We start from the raw sequence: 15,864 nt of genomic DNA, 5'->3' as shown, positions 1-15,864 counted from the left end.
GTTCCTAATAGTTCCCTTCACTGAGTGACTGCACAAAGGTTCTGTGCAATTTTCACATCCGCTTAAAATAAAACTAAAGTGAAAGGACAGAAGTCTGGTTTGAAGTGTGCTTTAAAATCCGTTTTTCTTTGATTAATTGTGTTACATTAACTTTAAAAACTGGTTACTTATTTTGCCTGCACACTTTTTGAAATGTATGTTTTATATACAGTGTTTAAGTAACATCCTGCTATTTGAGTGCTTGGTTAAGTGGCAATTTATTTTTGCTTCTTCACAAACAATAATGAAATGCATGATGCAACTGAAAGGTTTATTGTTTAAACATGTCAGTAGCAAGACAGCTACATCTTTGAATGTTTTTAAAATTGTATTGCAATAATATGGTGGCCAATTTTTAGGTGACAACATATTTTCTTTGTATTCCTTTTTATTTTTGTAGCATAAAATAATTTACACCCCCCTCCCTTGAGCTTTGGTGGATTTCTCACGCTGTAAATTGCAGCTCACTTATTTGGCAGCAACATTCTTTGTGGAATGCAGTCGTTAGTGTTATCTGAACACGTCGGACCTGCTTCCAGTAGCTACGGAGGTGTGTGACCTCTGCTTGTATTTACAAGGAGACTGGTTCAGCCCGCGGCTGAAGGATTATGGGCTTTCTACAGTCTTTTGCATTTTTCGAAAGAAAGAAGTATGTTGCCAGATTATGTAGACCGCTCACATGGATTTATTTTTGTATTAATACCTAATTGCTTGTCTTCCAATCCCTGCTGCGCATAGTTCCACGTTTTCTAAGTTAGTTTTTTTTGTTTCCTGCAACTTTCGTGCGTGTATTGAAAGAGGGCGTGGCTTCTTCTCTCGCCTCCACTCCCACTCGTGTTTAATAGGTAAGACAGTTACAGAGGCAGCTGTGTCCCAAGTAGTAAATGCTAGCTCACACCAGGGTGGAGGGGAAACAAACCTGCCTTCTTAGGGAGATGAGCAGTTTGTGCATGCTGGCACCATTCTTCCAATGCTAACCAATTCCCTATTTACAGTCTCACAGTCCACTGGTGTGACAATAGTCCCTGCGGGTGGTGGGGGAGGGGAATGGGGGTAGAGGGTTGAGGGCGAGCTCCAATGGGGTCATCTCCGGCACTGTGCTTGAGAGGTCCTGAGCGGCGGGGGGATTGGATGTGGGACGCCCACAAGATTTGTTATGCCACTGTCAGTCTTCTTACATGCAAACCTCGCGAGCATGCGTTGAAGGTAGTAACTGAAGTCCAGTGGGACGTTTGGCCAGTCAGTGAGAAGTGCTCAGTGCACCCAGAACGCTAGTTTTCAAATAAAATAGCAACTAGGTCATCGTGTACGGTAATAGTGCTTAAAGGTATTGCGAAACAAGCATTGGCAAAGCCAATCAGTCTGCGTTGGCTGTCGGCCTCTCTGCTTTGGCAGTGCTTGTTTTTTGCAAAACTTTATTATTGGGGAAGCTCCAAGACCCTCGTCGATCTAACACCAGGCTATTGTCACAAATTTGGCATAGTATCGAATTAAAAAATTTAAAGCCAAGATTTGTCATTGCTCAGTATCTCTTACTAATCTCTCTGTTCTAGAACAAGAAAAACAAGCCCGGCGGAGCGTGGCGTGCGCGCGCTTGGGGGCGGGGGAGCGCATTCCAGGCGGGGGAGCGGACCCTTTGAAGTGCGATGCCAAACGGATTGCATGGCGGCACGATGCGCGTGATTGTGCGCGTGCTAGCCATGCAATCCGCTTTTTGGGAGCACTTTTAAAACCCCCTTACAATAGTCTCACTTTGCGATCGCTTACGCGATAGCAAGGTGAGACCTAAAAAGGAAAGCTAAAAAACATAAGCATTTCCTATAAGTGTACCAGATAGAAAGAAGACACAATGTTAAACACATGTCAAACAAGACAACCTTTAAGGCAACCTTTAAGGTGGACAACGGGGAGGCAGGTGGGCCAGTGAGGAATCCACAGGCAGATACTGTATTCACCAGAAAAAGCGTTACCGAAGGTAAGTAACTTGTTCTTCTGATGGATACATCTGCCAGTGGATTCCCATAGTAGTCCCACTCCTGGAGGAGGGTGTCCACCTTTCTATACCAAAAAGTCCAGCAAGACAGAGCGCGCAAAGTGGCCCTCCCTCCTCATCTCAGAGTCCAAGCAATAATGCTTTGCGAAAGTATGGCGGTAGGCCCAAGTCGCAGCTTTACAAATGTCTGCTACAGGAACACCCCTGGCTAAAGCAGAAGTAGAAGATTTAGCTCTAGTTGAATGAGCTCTAATACCCTCAGGTGGAACCTTACCAGCAAGGGCGTAGCAGATCTTGATGGCTAAGATGATCCATCTGGACAGAGTGCGCTTGTGCACAGCTTTTCCTTTAGAATGTCCAACATAGCCCACGAAGAGCTGATCGTCCAAACGAAAGACTTTCGTTCTGTTCAAGTAAAAGCTCACAGCTCTTTTTGGGTCCAGTCAGTGAAGTCTTTCCTCCTCCTTGGAAGGATGAGGAGGCGGATAAAACACAGGGAGAGTAACAGACTGCCCCAGATGAAAGGGAGTAATTACCTTAGGTAGGAAAGTAGCCCTGGTCCTAAGAACCATCCTTTCACCATGTAAGGTTAAAAACGGGGGTTTAGAACTAAGAGCTTGAAGCTCACTCACCCTCCTTGCCGAGGTTATGACCACAAGAAAAACCGTCTTAAAGGACAACAGCCTCAAAGGACAGCTATGAAGTGGCTCAAAAGGGGACCCCCTCAAGAAAGTTAAGACAAGATTAAGGTCCCACTGTGGCATTACAAAAGGAGTAGGTGGAAACCTATTAGTAAGGCCTTTGATAAATCTTAATACAATAGGAGATTTAAATAATGACGGCTGATCTGGAAGACACAGAAAAGCCGATAAGGCCGATAGATAGCCCTTAACCGTGGCCACAGCACAGCCCTGCTGAGACAAGGAAAGAGCAAACTGAAGCACATTAGAAAGATGAGCTTCTAAAGGGTCAACGGATCTCTCTCCACACCATTTAACAAACTTAGACCACCTATATAAGTAAATGGCCGTAATGCTTCCCTGCAGAGACGATACAACCCTACTCCTCCCTGCTTGTTGACGTACCACATTGCGGTAGTTTTGTCCGTCAGGACTTGAACCGACTGACCGCGAAGGGAAGGGAGAAAAGCCTTGAGCGCCAAACGTACTGCCCGTAATTCCAGAAGGTTGATGTGAAGCAACCGTTCCTCTGGAGACCAAAGACCCTTGATCTCCAGATCCCCCAGATGAGCACCCCACCCCAGGGTGGAGGCATCCGTTATCACTGTGGCCACCGATGGAGGTAGATGGAAGATCTTTCCTTGAGACAGATTGCCCTCCACGCTCCACCAAGACAAATCCGCTGCAGCTTCTCTGGAGATCCTGATCGACTCCCTGAGATCTCCGTAGTGCTGATTACACTGCCTGCGGAGGCACCTCTGGAGCGCCCTCATGTGCCAGCGTGCATGGTTGACCAACAGAATGCAGGAGGCGAACAGACCGAGCAGGCGAAGGACCTTCAGAACCGGAACAACCGCTCCATTGTGGAATAAAGGGACCATTTCCTGAATGTCAAGAATTCTTTGAGGAGGAGGAAATGCTCGACACACAGTAGTGTCCAGTACCGCCCCTATGAACAGGTTGCATTGAGAGGGCACCAGATGAGATTTGGGCACATTGATCGAAAAACCAAAGTCGAACAACAGCTGAGATGTTACCTGCAGATGATGTTGCACCATCTCTGGGGACTCTGCTTTCAGAAGCCAGTCGTCCAGGTAGGGGAACACTGGAATCCCCTACCTCCTGAGATGAGCAGCCACCACTGCCATCACCTTCGTGAAGACTCGAGGTGCGGTAGTATGACCAAACGGAAGGACCGCCACCTGGTAGTGTTGCGACCCAACCGTAAAACGGAGATACTTCCTGTGCGACTTCAGGATTGGGATGTGGAAATACGCATCCTGCAAGTCGATCAACACCATCCAGTCTCCTTGCTGCAACGCTTGAAGAACCTGTGCAAGGGTCAGCATCTTGAACTTCTCCTGTTTCAGGTAAAAATTCAAGACTCCGAGGTCCAGGATCGGACGCAATCTGCCGTCCTTTTTGGGAATCAGGAAATACCGTGAGTAGCATCCCTGACCCCTTTCTTGCTCTGGAACCACTTCTATCGCACCTTTCTGAAGCAAAGCAAGAACCTCCTTCTGCAGAAGACGCAGATGGTCTTCTGAACAAAAACCCTGGCAAGGAGGGTAAGGGGGAGGAAATTTCCGAAAGGGAAGGGCGTACCCATTCTCCACGAGGTTCAAAACCCAAAGGTCCGTCGTGATCGATTTCCAACCTCGCAGAAAGTGGGACACCCGATCCCCCACAGGTCTCACATGATCTAGGATGGGGGATCTAGGGCTGCTTCCCTGAAGCTTCATTGGGAGCAGAGGAGGCTGAAGATGGGTTGCGGCCAGAACCTCTCCGTTCCCTTTGCCTTCCTCTATGCGACCTATAGAGGGGATTCTGCTGCTGCTGTTGTTGCTGCTGCTGAGGTTGCCGGAAGGTACAAAATGAGGACCTCCCAAATCCTCTAAATTTCCTGAATCCAAATCCCTTTGCAGGAGTCTGTAAACCCAAAGACTTCGCAGTAACCCTGCTATCTTTAAACCTTTGCAAGGCGGAATCAGCCTTCTCCCCAAACAGTTTCTCTCCATCTAAAGGCAAGTCAATTAACGTGGCCTTAACATCCGCAGAAAAGCTGGAAGAACGAAGCCAAGCTTGCCTCCTAGTGGCGATCGAAGACCCCATAATTCTAGCCACAGAATCAGCCGTGTCTAGGCCCGACTGAATAACCTGCCTTGCAGCAGCTCGAGTGTCCGTGACAACCTCCATAAAAGAGGTTTTCTCTTCTTCTGGCAGCTTAGGGGCTAATAACTTCATAGAGTCCATCAGTGCATGAACATAGCGCCCCAATAAACAAGTGGCATTGGTCGATTTAAAAGCCATGCTTCCACACAAAAAGACCTTTTTGGCAGTTTGATCAGTCCTCTTAGAATCCCTATCCGCAGGTGTTTGAGGGAAGGCGCCTGACGATTGATTCGAGCATGAAGCTTGCACCACAAGGCTCTCTGGAGAAGGGTGAGAAGAAAGAAAGCTTGGATCCCCCGGAGCCACCCTGTATCTCCTTGCCACTTGTCTGGATACTGCAGGCGAAGAAAGAGGCTTGCGCCAAACATCCATCACTGGCTCTAATATAGCCTCATTAAAAGGTAACAAGGGCTCTACAATTGACAAAGGAAAATGCAGAACTTCAGTCAAAAGGTTCGGTTTATATTCAGCAGAGGGTAACTGTAAGTCCAGCAACTCTGCAGCCTTTTTGATGACCGAACGATAAGGGGCCAATTCTTGTAGTGGTGAAGACCGAGCAGAAGAATGCTCCCACTCCGGTGTAGTATCAAGACCACTAGCATCCTGAATGCCTTCAAAGTCATAAGAGGATCCATCAACCTCACCTTCTTCTACTTCCTCCCTATTATGCTCCCCTTCCAAAACCCTCTGGGCCTCTCTTCGAGAACGGATCCGAGGACCCGGCGTCGGCGGTGCCGTACGCGGAGTCGGCGGCGCCGGAGGAGTAGGCGGCGCCGGGCGTGGAGCAGAAGGAGTCGGCAACGGCGTCGAGGGAGGCTCCGAAGAAGGCAAACGATCCAGACGAAGCCGAGATGTATCACCAGACGGCACCAGGAACTTCCACGAAGGAGCCATCAGCAAGAAGGGCATAAAAGGAGCCTGAGCATAATGCTGTGGCACACCCAAAGTGTATGCCATAGGACCCATGGGACCAGATGGTGCGCCGGATGGGAAGGCAGCCCTTTGAAAAATCCCATACATCGCATTGAGGAAATGCGTTGAATCCGCACCCGGAGTCGGGAACTGCGGGTATGGGTTTGACCCTGGATCCGGTCGAGGAGTACCAGGAACCGGAGCCGAAGTGTCCTCAACTGGCGCTGCAGGTTCAGCTGGCACTGGAGAAAGCTCTTCCTCCTGATCCGGTTTGGCGTCAGAAGCTGGAGACTCCACTGGCGCCGGTGACTGCGCCGGTGACTGCGCCGGAGACCGCGCCGGAGTCCGCTTCGGCGAAGGTGACTTCTCTGGAGACATTCAAGATGGAGATACAACATCCTTGCTTCGACGCTGAGGTGACGGCAACCTCGAAGCCTTACTCCTCGATGATCGGTGCCGAGAGCTATGTTTCCTCTTCTTATGATGTTTCTTCGACTTCGAAGAGTGTGAAGTCGACGACTCCGGCCTCGATTTCTTCTTTTTCCTACCTCTTCTTTCCTTCTTCGCCTTGGCCATGAAGAGTTTCGCCTCCCTCTCCTTCAGGGACTTAGGGTTCATCTTTCTACAGCTGGAGCAGTCCTCCACATCATGATCTGAAGAAAGACACCACAAACAATCCTCGTGGGGGTCAGTCATAGACATGTGGCCCCCACATTCCCTACAAGGTTTAAAACCTGACTTTCTTGTCGAAGAAATAGCTTATCCAGAAACAGTAACCCACTACAAGACTACAAAGTAGCAGGAGAGTGCTGGAAAACCGTTACGCGTCGACGGCGCGGAAAAAAGGGAACTGACGTCATCACGCCGACGTGGCTCTGGTGACGTCATACGGAGTCGCAAGCGCAGTCGAGGTATTATGACGTCCACGTCGGCGTAGAGAGCTGGGAAAAAAAAGTTCAGTGGAATGCTGGCGCAGGGGATATTCACAAGGTGAGGAATCCATTGGCAGATGTATCCATCAGAAACATTGGTATATCTCCTACCCTGAAATATCAACAATACACACAAGAATACTTCAAAATAATCAGGTAGGTAGCACAAATATACACTAGTCTCCAAGAGGAGACCAAACCATACATTAAGAAAGTGGAATTGGAACTGCAAAGAAGAACGGAACTTGGACCAGACGACTCAGTGGAGCTGGGGAAACAAGGAACCACCCAAGGTAAGCACCCAGGAACCCAACGGAGACTGTGTGCAGAGTGGAAACACAGCCACGTGCCCAATGGAAGTCAATAGAGAAGTCGAGATTGCAGTTTTAAAGAAAAAGGACCCTTCCCGGAGGACCCCGAAGAAACCCTTTGGAAGACAGAAGGTTGGAGAGCCACCCCACCCGTGAATGCCCCAGGAACCAGGTTATCTGCACCAGGTGCATAAGGGGTGAAGTGACATCGGAACCTGCCGTAGAGGACAATGGGAGAATTTGAAGAAGATGCCTCTGGAGAAGACTGTAAAGGAGTCCGGTGGAATCCAAAGGTGGATTCTTGGAGTGAAGAATCTGCGAGCACAGTTAACATTCAATGCTACTGGGAGGTGACTAGGAGGCACGGAAGCACAATGCCCACCAATGCCAGGAGGTTCAGAGAGACGACAGTGATCTTGTCACTGCAGCTGTGAGGACCAGGCAATGCTGAAGAAGACCAGGAGTCGTGCACGAGATGTCCCACATTGGATGTCGGTATCTAGGTGGTCGGTGCCAGGCGGGAGGACCAACAAGCCTTGGTAGCCGCAACTGGCGTGGAGAGCGAAAAGATGCCGACATTGGGACCAGCTAGGTCCAAGAGACTCACCAAGTGCAGAAGAGTCAGAGCAGGCCCAAGGCAAGCAGGAGAGCCCACTGAAGCAAGAGAAGACTGTCAGGAGGACCCAAAGGTCGAAGGTACAGGATTCGCAATAGGACCTTAGGCAGCTCCCCAAAGATGAAGGCCCACGATGCAAAGGATGCAGTGAGGACGCTGATCATCGGAAGATGAGGTGCTGGAGGCTGGAGCTTCTTGCAGCCCGAAGCTCTCTGTAGTGCAGAGCGAAAAAACCCTGGTAACAGCAAGTTGATGCAATGCACAGCCGTTTGGCCTCAGCGGCCCGACGAGGGATACTGTCCTCAAAATTGCTGAGAAGATAGGCTTCTAGGAAGCTGCAGAATCACCACCTGTGTTGCTGGGCCTTGGAAAGTCCATAGTAAAACAGGAGCAGCTTCACTGCAGTGCCTACAGATGCAAGGGAGTGACTCCTTCACTTCAAGGGACAATTCTTCGGATGTCCTTGATGCCCACAGGTCTTCTGGAGAACCTGAGTCAAGCACAGACACAGATGAGGCTAAATACTTGCAGAGTAGTGAGACCAGGAGCATCAGAAGTCTTCGCTGATGCAGTCTTGGTTCCAGGCGAAGAGCCAGAGGAGTCCAAGTGTCCAGACTGTCGAAGAGTGTCTTGCTTTCAGAGGTGAGTTTTGTTACACAACGAATCTGAGGCCCACCTATGGGGGAGCCCTTAAATACCCAAGGAGAGGGTCAGAACGACTTGGGGACCCCTCCCAGAGGAGGAGCCAGACAGAGGGTGTATGAGCTGGCTCAAACCGGTGTATGCAAGGAGGGCACCAAATGTGCCCTTTGATGCAGTCTGGTGTGCAGGAAAGTACCCCCACCCCAGCCCAATACACTAAGTCCTGCCCAGGAGGTGGTTACACCTCTCTGTGACAGGAAAGAAAATAAGCTACTTACCTGGAACTGCAGTTATCCAGTATTGGTATATTTCATAGATTCACAAGCTTGAATCATTCCCTGTTGTCGAGATGGGAGTCCCACAGTAAAATAATCAAGCAGTGTTTAACAAATCTTATTGGCTATAATGGCCCTAAGACATCTTATTACTAGCCTATCTCTGTCCTTTTTAAAAAAGGACCTATTGTTGGAACACAGCCAAATAGCTGTCAGCACCCTCTAGAACACTCCCAGCAGAGGCAGATTCCCTCAGATTTTCTAAGCATGAGTGGGAAGTAAGAATTCCATTAACTAAAGAGAGAAACCTCCACGGGGAAGAGGGTGGGCTGCATGTGAATCTATGAAAGATACCAATAATGGATAACCGCAGTTTCAGGTGAGTAACTTATTTTCTTATCCAGTATTGTGGTATCTTTCATAGATTCACATGCTTAAATCAGAATAGCAAGCAGTACACAAAAAGTGTACTGTCTGTAGTGGAAGAAGGGAGAGAAACAATTCATAAATTCAACAAGTCATTCCAATATAATAGAGACATTTGTATGTACGCACCTACCCTTCCAATCCTAGACAGTTTTAAAACATGCCTACAACTAAAAAAATGAAGCCTTTACATTCTACCATGATCAGGATGTATCCAATGAAATGTTTCGCAAAACAGACATGAGAACAATAGGTTACTCTTTAATTCTAGTTATCAAAAAATTAACGCTAGCAAAAGATAGTAAGCAAAGCTATGCAAATTTAATAAATTATAAAATTCCTCTTTTACCAGAAAAGAGGCCCACCTTAATTGAAGAGATGACGCAGTACCGCTTGACCTACAGCTGTATCTTCATGCTGCGTAGATTGCAGAACAGTAGTGCAGTGTAAAAATGTGGGCACTTTTCCATATCGCAGCAGGGCAAATTTTCCAAGAGTCACTCCAGCAAACAGAGCTCCCGATATGGAAACTGTCCTGGTGGAGTGTGCTTTAGTTCTTCGTGTTAAGGGAGTGTTAGCCTTGTCCTGGCAGAATTGTATCGCTGAAGAGACCCATCTGGCGACAGTCGCCTTAGTTACTGCTGTTCCTTCTCTGCATTGTCCGTAAGCCACCAGTAGCTGATCAGTCTTTCCTCTGTCTTTAGTCTTATGCAGATAGAATTATAAACATCTTTTAACATCCAGCATGTGCAACGCTTGCTCTGCTGGACTAGATGGATTTGTAAAAAAGACTGAAGTATTACTACTTCGTTGAGGTAATTTGCGTTGGAACTTTTGGAATAAAATTCAGGTTCGTTCGCAGAGTCACATAGTTATCAGCTAAATGAATAAATGGTTCCTTGACTGTAAAAGCTTGAATTTCGCTAACTCTCCTCACAGAAGTGAGAGCCAGTAGGAGGGCTACCTGCCGGGTGAGAAACTTTAAGTCTGCTTTGTGAATTGGTTAAAAAAGCTTCACCGGAAGCGATGCACAAGCCAGAGGAAAGGCGCAAAAGACACCCCATATGAATTGCTTTACTAGAAGCACAGAGAGTGGAAACCAGAGGGGGTCGCCAGTAACGAGAAATCGCAGCAAGGTGAACCTTTACCGAAGAGAAAGTGAGATCTGACTTCTCCAAAGAGAGGAGATATGGCAAAATCTGTTCCGGAGGCGCTTAAAGCAGGTGCAAGTTGTTTTGTTGGCATGAGAAGCAGAACCGCTTGCATTTAAGGCGGTAAGTCTTGTTAGTGATGTCATCCCTGGATTTTGCGATAAAATCTCTGCACTCCTGTGAGATAATAAAATCCTTGAACTCTAGGAATTCAGGAGCCATGCGTGCAAATGAAGAGACTCTGGGTGACGTACTTGGGTCTTGTCCCTGATCAGAAGAGATGGAGATAGTTGTAGGCATATGGGCCTCGATTCCAACAGCAAGAGAAGCTCTGGGAACGAGTGCTGCCTGGGCCATCGTGGCACTATTATGATCAAACTACAGCCTTCCGTCTTCATCTTGGCCAGTATCCTGCGAATCAATGGGATGGAGGGGAAAAGCGTAAACATATATCCCAGACAATCGCATGAAAAGGGCATTCCCCCCTCAACCCTGGCAGAGGGAACCTGCTGGCATAGTACTGGCATTTGGCGTTCTCTCTCGCTGTGAAGTGGTCTAAAGCTTATTTTCCCCATTTCTGAAACACCTTGTTGAGCTGAAACAGCTCATATTCGTGGCAACTGGACTGTGTTCTGGTTAACGTATCCACCAGTGTAGACCTCGGACATGTTTGGCTCTGAGCGAGATCCGTGTTGCGTCGTCCAATCCCATAGCTACTGTGCTTTCTGTGATAGCGTGATGGATTTGGATCCCCCTTGCTTGTTGACGTAGTACATGCTGGTCGTATTGTCTGTCCAAACCAGCACTGAGGAACCTGCTATCCTTGGCAAGAAAGCCTGGAGAGATAGTAAAATGGCTTTGGGCTTTAGCCTGTTCATGTGCTGATGTTTCTGCACAAAGGACTATTTGCCCTGTATCTGTAACTCTTGCAGATGGCCTCCCCAGCCGTCCATCGAGGCGTCCGTTGTCAGTATGATGTCTGGGATAGTCTGGAGGAAAGTCAAGCCCGTTTAAGAGATCTGAAAAGGCCTCATCCTCAGTCTGGCCAGTGACACTAGATCTATTGTTGAAGAACAGATTCCGAGGAGCGATTTGTATGTTCATACTGAAACAGACTCTTTTCTTGATATGCTCTTCGCCAGCCTTTGCAATCGTACTTGCCTTTCGTGTGATTGGAATACTTTGCAATGGATGGAATCTATGGTCGCTCCCAGATAGTAATGGCTTGATGGGGAACGAATGAAGATTGTTCTTTGTTCACCATGAGTCCTAGAGTCCAGAACAACTGAAGGCAGGTGTTTGTAGCTTGACTAGCCTTTTGTACTGTTGGTGCCTTGCTCAGCCAGTTGTCCATGTATGCAAATACCTGGAGACTTTGAAATCGCAAGGCTGCTGCTACAGGTGCCAAGCACTTGGCGAAGATCCTTGGCGCTGATTTGAGGCCAAACGGAAGTACTTTGTTTTTGTAGTGGGTACCAGCTATCGTAAATCTTAAGAATTTCCAATGCTTTGGATAGATAGGGATATGAAAACATGCGTCCTCCATGTCGATCGAGTTCATGAAGTCTCCTCCTTTGAGACGACGTAGAATCTCGGAGAGTGTTACCATCCTGAACATTTGTTTCCTGAGAAACTTGTTGAGGTTCCTGAGGTCCAATATTGGTCCCCATTCTCTTGATTTCTTTTTTATTAAGAAAAAACGAGAATAGAAATGCATTCCCCATTGAGACATTGGGACTTCTTCTATTGCTCCTTTGGCAAGCATGACCAAAGCTTCTTTGTGTGGTATGAGAAGAAAAGGGGGGTCCTTTGGGTGGAGTATTCAGTAGGCACCGAGTGAATTCTAGAGTATGACCAAAGGTGACAAGGTCCAACACCCAGATATCAGTTGTTATCAGGTGCCACTGGTGCATGTAGTTGGAAAGCTTCGCACCCACAGGCTGGGAGGGTAGCTGGTACCCGGACATGATCATTGCTTCCTATTAGAGTCATGATCTTGTGAAGGCATTCTTTTGTGGTCCCCCCTAGTGGGAGAAACCAGCTTTAGAAAACTGACTGTTGGATGGAGGGTTGTAACTCTGCCGGTATTGTGGTTGATAAGGATGATCCTATTGGGCTCTCTGGTAACCTTTGTAAGAGGTAAAGACTCGTCCTCTAGCCCTTCTGAATGGCGATTTTCTATATTGCAACGTGTCCAACGATTTTGCAGTATCTGTATCCGTCTTGATCACTAATAGTGCCGCATCGGTATGCTTCCTGAAGAGGGAATCCCCATCAAAAGCTGTGTCAAAGACTTTTGTCTGAACCTCCAATCTAAACGTGGTAGCCTTCAACCATCCCTGTCTTCTGAGCACGGCAGCCCCCGCCAGTTGTCTAAAGCCCATGTTGGCTACATCAAGGGCGCAGGCAATGGTTTCCGAAGCTGCACGCTCTCCTGTCCTCTGGAATAAGGTCCACTAACCCTGCCATATCTGACCACATCTTGTGGTCATGGCGTCCGATGATGGGCAATGCATTTGCTGCGCTGATCGTGACCGCAGCCATAGAAGAGAAGGGCTTTGCAAGAATGTCCATTCTGCACCACTCCCCTTCCCTATCAGATGGAGTAGTGTTTGGGGTAGCAGGGTTCTTGGATCTTCTTTGTGCTGCTTGGGAGATGACCGAGTCCGGCTTGGGGTGTCCAATGAGGCAAGATGGAGAATCCTCTAGCGCCATATACTGTTTTTCAATTAGAGGGAGCACCGGCGGTATGGTCGCTGGTGTGTTCATGATTTTGATGCCTTCCTGCCATATATAATCAATAATACATATGGAGCGTACCGATTTCCTGATGCCCTCTTTAAAATTGTATAGGAAACATTCAGTCTGCTTGACCGTCATAGGCAAATAAAACCTGTTGGCTGCTCTTGCCAATAAATTGTGAAACCCTCCAATATCCTCAGGAGGAGATTCTGATGGCAGGTGCGGAGGAGGGGAGAGAGTTGGTATGACAATCCTCCCAAGAAACTGGTACGGAGGTTAGATTCAGCAACTCACCCTCTTATCATCTGAAGAGGACGTATCCGCTATTCCAGAGTACATTGGTAAGGGGTGAGGAACAATTACAGGTGTAGTTGGAGGCTATACAACTGATGTACCTGGTGGATCTGTCTGAGGTACTGGTCTGTCAGGTTGATCTTTTTGTGGTGGAAAATGCTGCCGATAATCTGCCAACATAGCCTGCAGATCCTGTGTATGAAACGGAGGCAGATGGGCATCTCTCTGGAACGTGGCTGTGGCTGAAAACTATGTAAGTAGTAGTGATGACGTGGAGCCATATAGCCATGCTGATAATATTGCGACTGATTGTGGTAGTCTTCATCCTCCTCATCCACGTCGTCCTGACACTTTACATGCGAATCTGATGGACTGTGTGCCATACCATAAAGACCATCATCATCAACATAGCCCTGCAGGAGATGCAATGGGTTTAAAGGTGAAACTTTACAGTGTTTGGGCAAGGTTGGACGTAAAAAAGTCTTGGTTACCCTAGTAACCTGAGTAACCCTCGTCGACAGCGGCGTCAACGGTGCAGATGTAACCAGCAAGGCAAATTCCTCCGTCAACAGTGTTGTCGTCGACGGTGCAATCGTTAACAGTATCGTTGTCAGTGGACGTGTTAATGATGTGGTCGTCGTTGAGAGGATACTCGCCGAAGAATCAGTCATCGACAGGATCTTAGCCGACAGAACCTTCGCCCATGGGAGAGCGTTGACAGTCTTCGACGACTATGGAGCCTTCGATGTCGATGGGCTTTTGGAGAGCGAGACACAGTTGCCGACTGCACTGACGATGTTATACTCATTGTCGTCGACGAGTGGGGAAATGTCATCGACGATGGTTTCTTATGAGATTTTTGCCCCACACGATCTTAAGAGGAGACTCTTGGGCAAACTTCGTCCTTTTCTAGATGGCCCAGACAATGTCGGCTCTGAGGAGTGCTTAGCTCCTTTTTCCTTTTTAGAGCACCTGGAGTCCTGGGAAGGTTTATGATGTTTCCTACCTTCTCCTGAGGAATTGTCCTTAGATCTGGCCCTCTTATGAGATGTGGAGGATTTCTCACTCTCCTCATTAGATGAAATTGTCTGGTGCTTAGTGGTTTGAAGCCACAGCCACAACTTTCCCTCTCTATCCTTGAGGGTTTTAAATGAAAAGGTGAGGCAATTCTCACCTCATGCTTTGGGTGGAGGCAATACATGCACTCTTTATGTGGATCATTCACATGGACTCTTTTCTTAACAAAGTTTTTACATGGGCGGAAAAGACCCCTCTTGTCAGACATGATGTCCAGATTGAAGAAATTGCAGAAGTTGAGGGGGGAAAAAAAACTGAGTAGCATACAGGGAGACTCCCTTCCATATGACGTGCAGTGAAAATCTGAGGGAATCAGCCTCTGCTGGGAGTGTTCTAGAGGGTGCTGACAGCTGATGGGCTGTGTTCCAACATTAGGTCCTTTTTTAAAAAGGACATAGATAGGCTAGTAATAAGATGGCTTAGGGCCATTACAGCCTATGAAATTTGTTGAACACCGGTTGATTATTTTACTGTGAGGCTCCCATCTCGACGACAGGAATGATTCAAGCATGTGAAGTTATGAAATATACCCCAATACTGGATAACCTGTTGTTCTACCTTCCCCTGCCCGAGCTCAGCTCAGTAGCAGGAGAGCAGAACAGTGTCTGTGGTCGGCAGCAGAACTAGCTTGCTAGCAGACTCTAAAAAGCTGTAACCAGGAGTACATAGGGCTTCTCTAAGGAACTCCCAAGTACATGGAAACTCTCCTCCAACACTGGAATCGGTGTTGGGGTATGATTCAAACATGTTTGATACCTAACATGACCAGGTTCGGTACAGCCCTTATATAGTTAGACATCTTGTAATGACTGATGTCCACTATATGTCTTAAAAAGGCTGACCACACTTACAAAGCCTGGAGAATTGACTACGGGGTTTGTACAAGTGCCCTGCTCATGCAGGGGTACCCTCACACTTATAACGATGCACCCTTTCCTCAGGACTGAAGGGCCTGCCATAGGGGTGACATAGGTTTTAAGTGTAGTTACCACAGATATAAGGAAACTTATATCTGTCGTGAAAGGTGCAATCACCATTTCACACAGGCTGCAATGGCAGGCCTGTAGTCAGAGTTTGAGCGGACTCCCATGGGTGGCACAATACATGCTGCAGCCAATGGGAGACCCCTGGTGTACCTAATCCCTAAGTACCTTAGTACCGTATACTAGGCACTTATAAGGGTACACCAGTAACCAATTGTGGGGATACCAAAGTACCTACCAAAGCCATTTTGGGAGAGAGAGCACAGAAGCTGGGGTCCTGATTAGAAGGATCCCAGCAAACTACACTAAAAAACACATTGACACCAGGCAAAAAGTGGGGGCAACCATGAAAGCAGATCCTACTTTTCTGCAAGTATCAATCAGAAGAAAAAGTTACTTACCTTCAGTAACAATATTTCTGGTGGATACTCTTCCTGCAGAATCCTCACCCATCTCTCTCGCCTTGAAGTTTTTGAAGGATGATTCCGAAAACACAGAATAAGGTTCCAAAAAGTTTTTCTGTTGTGCCCTACAACTGATTGGATGTCATTCTCATCCTGCTGCTTCGGCGGTATGGAAAAAATGGATGAGAAACTGATGTTGGCACGATGGTGAGAGC

General features: G+C 47.6%; 1 protein-coding gene across 3 annotated transcripts in view; it reads right to left on the bottom strand.

The window, feature by feature from the left end:
- KDM1B (lysine demethylase 1B) overlaps positions 1-15,864 on the bottom strand; it is an 821,676-nt gene that overhangs the window by 33,972 nt on the left and 771,840 nt on the right. The gene's annotated exons all lie outside the window — the stretch shown is intronic.

The sequence above is a fragment of the Triturus cristatus genome, chromosome 5_2, assembly GCF_964204655.1.
Source record: "Triturus cristatus chromosome 5_2, aTriCri1.1, whole genome shotgun sequence".
Classification (NCBI taxonomy): Eukaryota; Metazoa; Chordata; class Amphibia; order Caudata; family Salamandridae; genus Triturus; species Triturus cristatus.
Note: the sequence above shows the minus strand (reverse complement) of the source record. Positions and strands in the feature narration are given on the sequence as shown.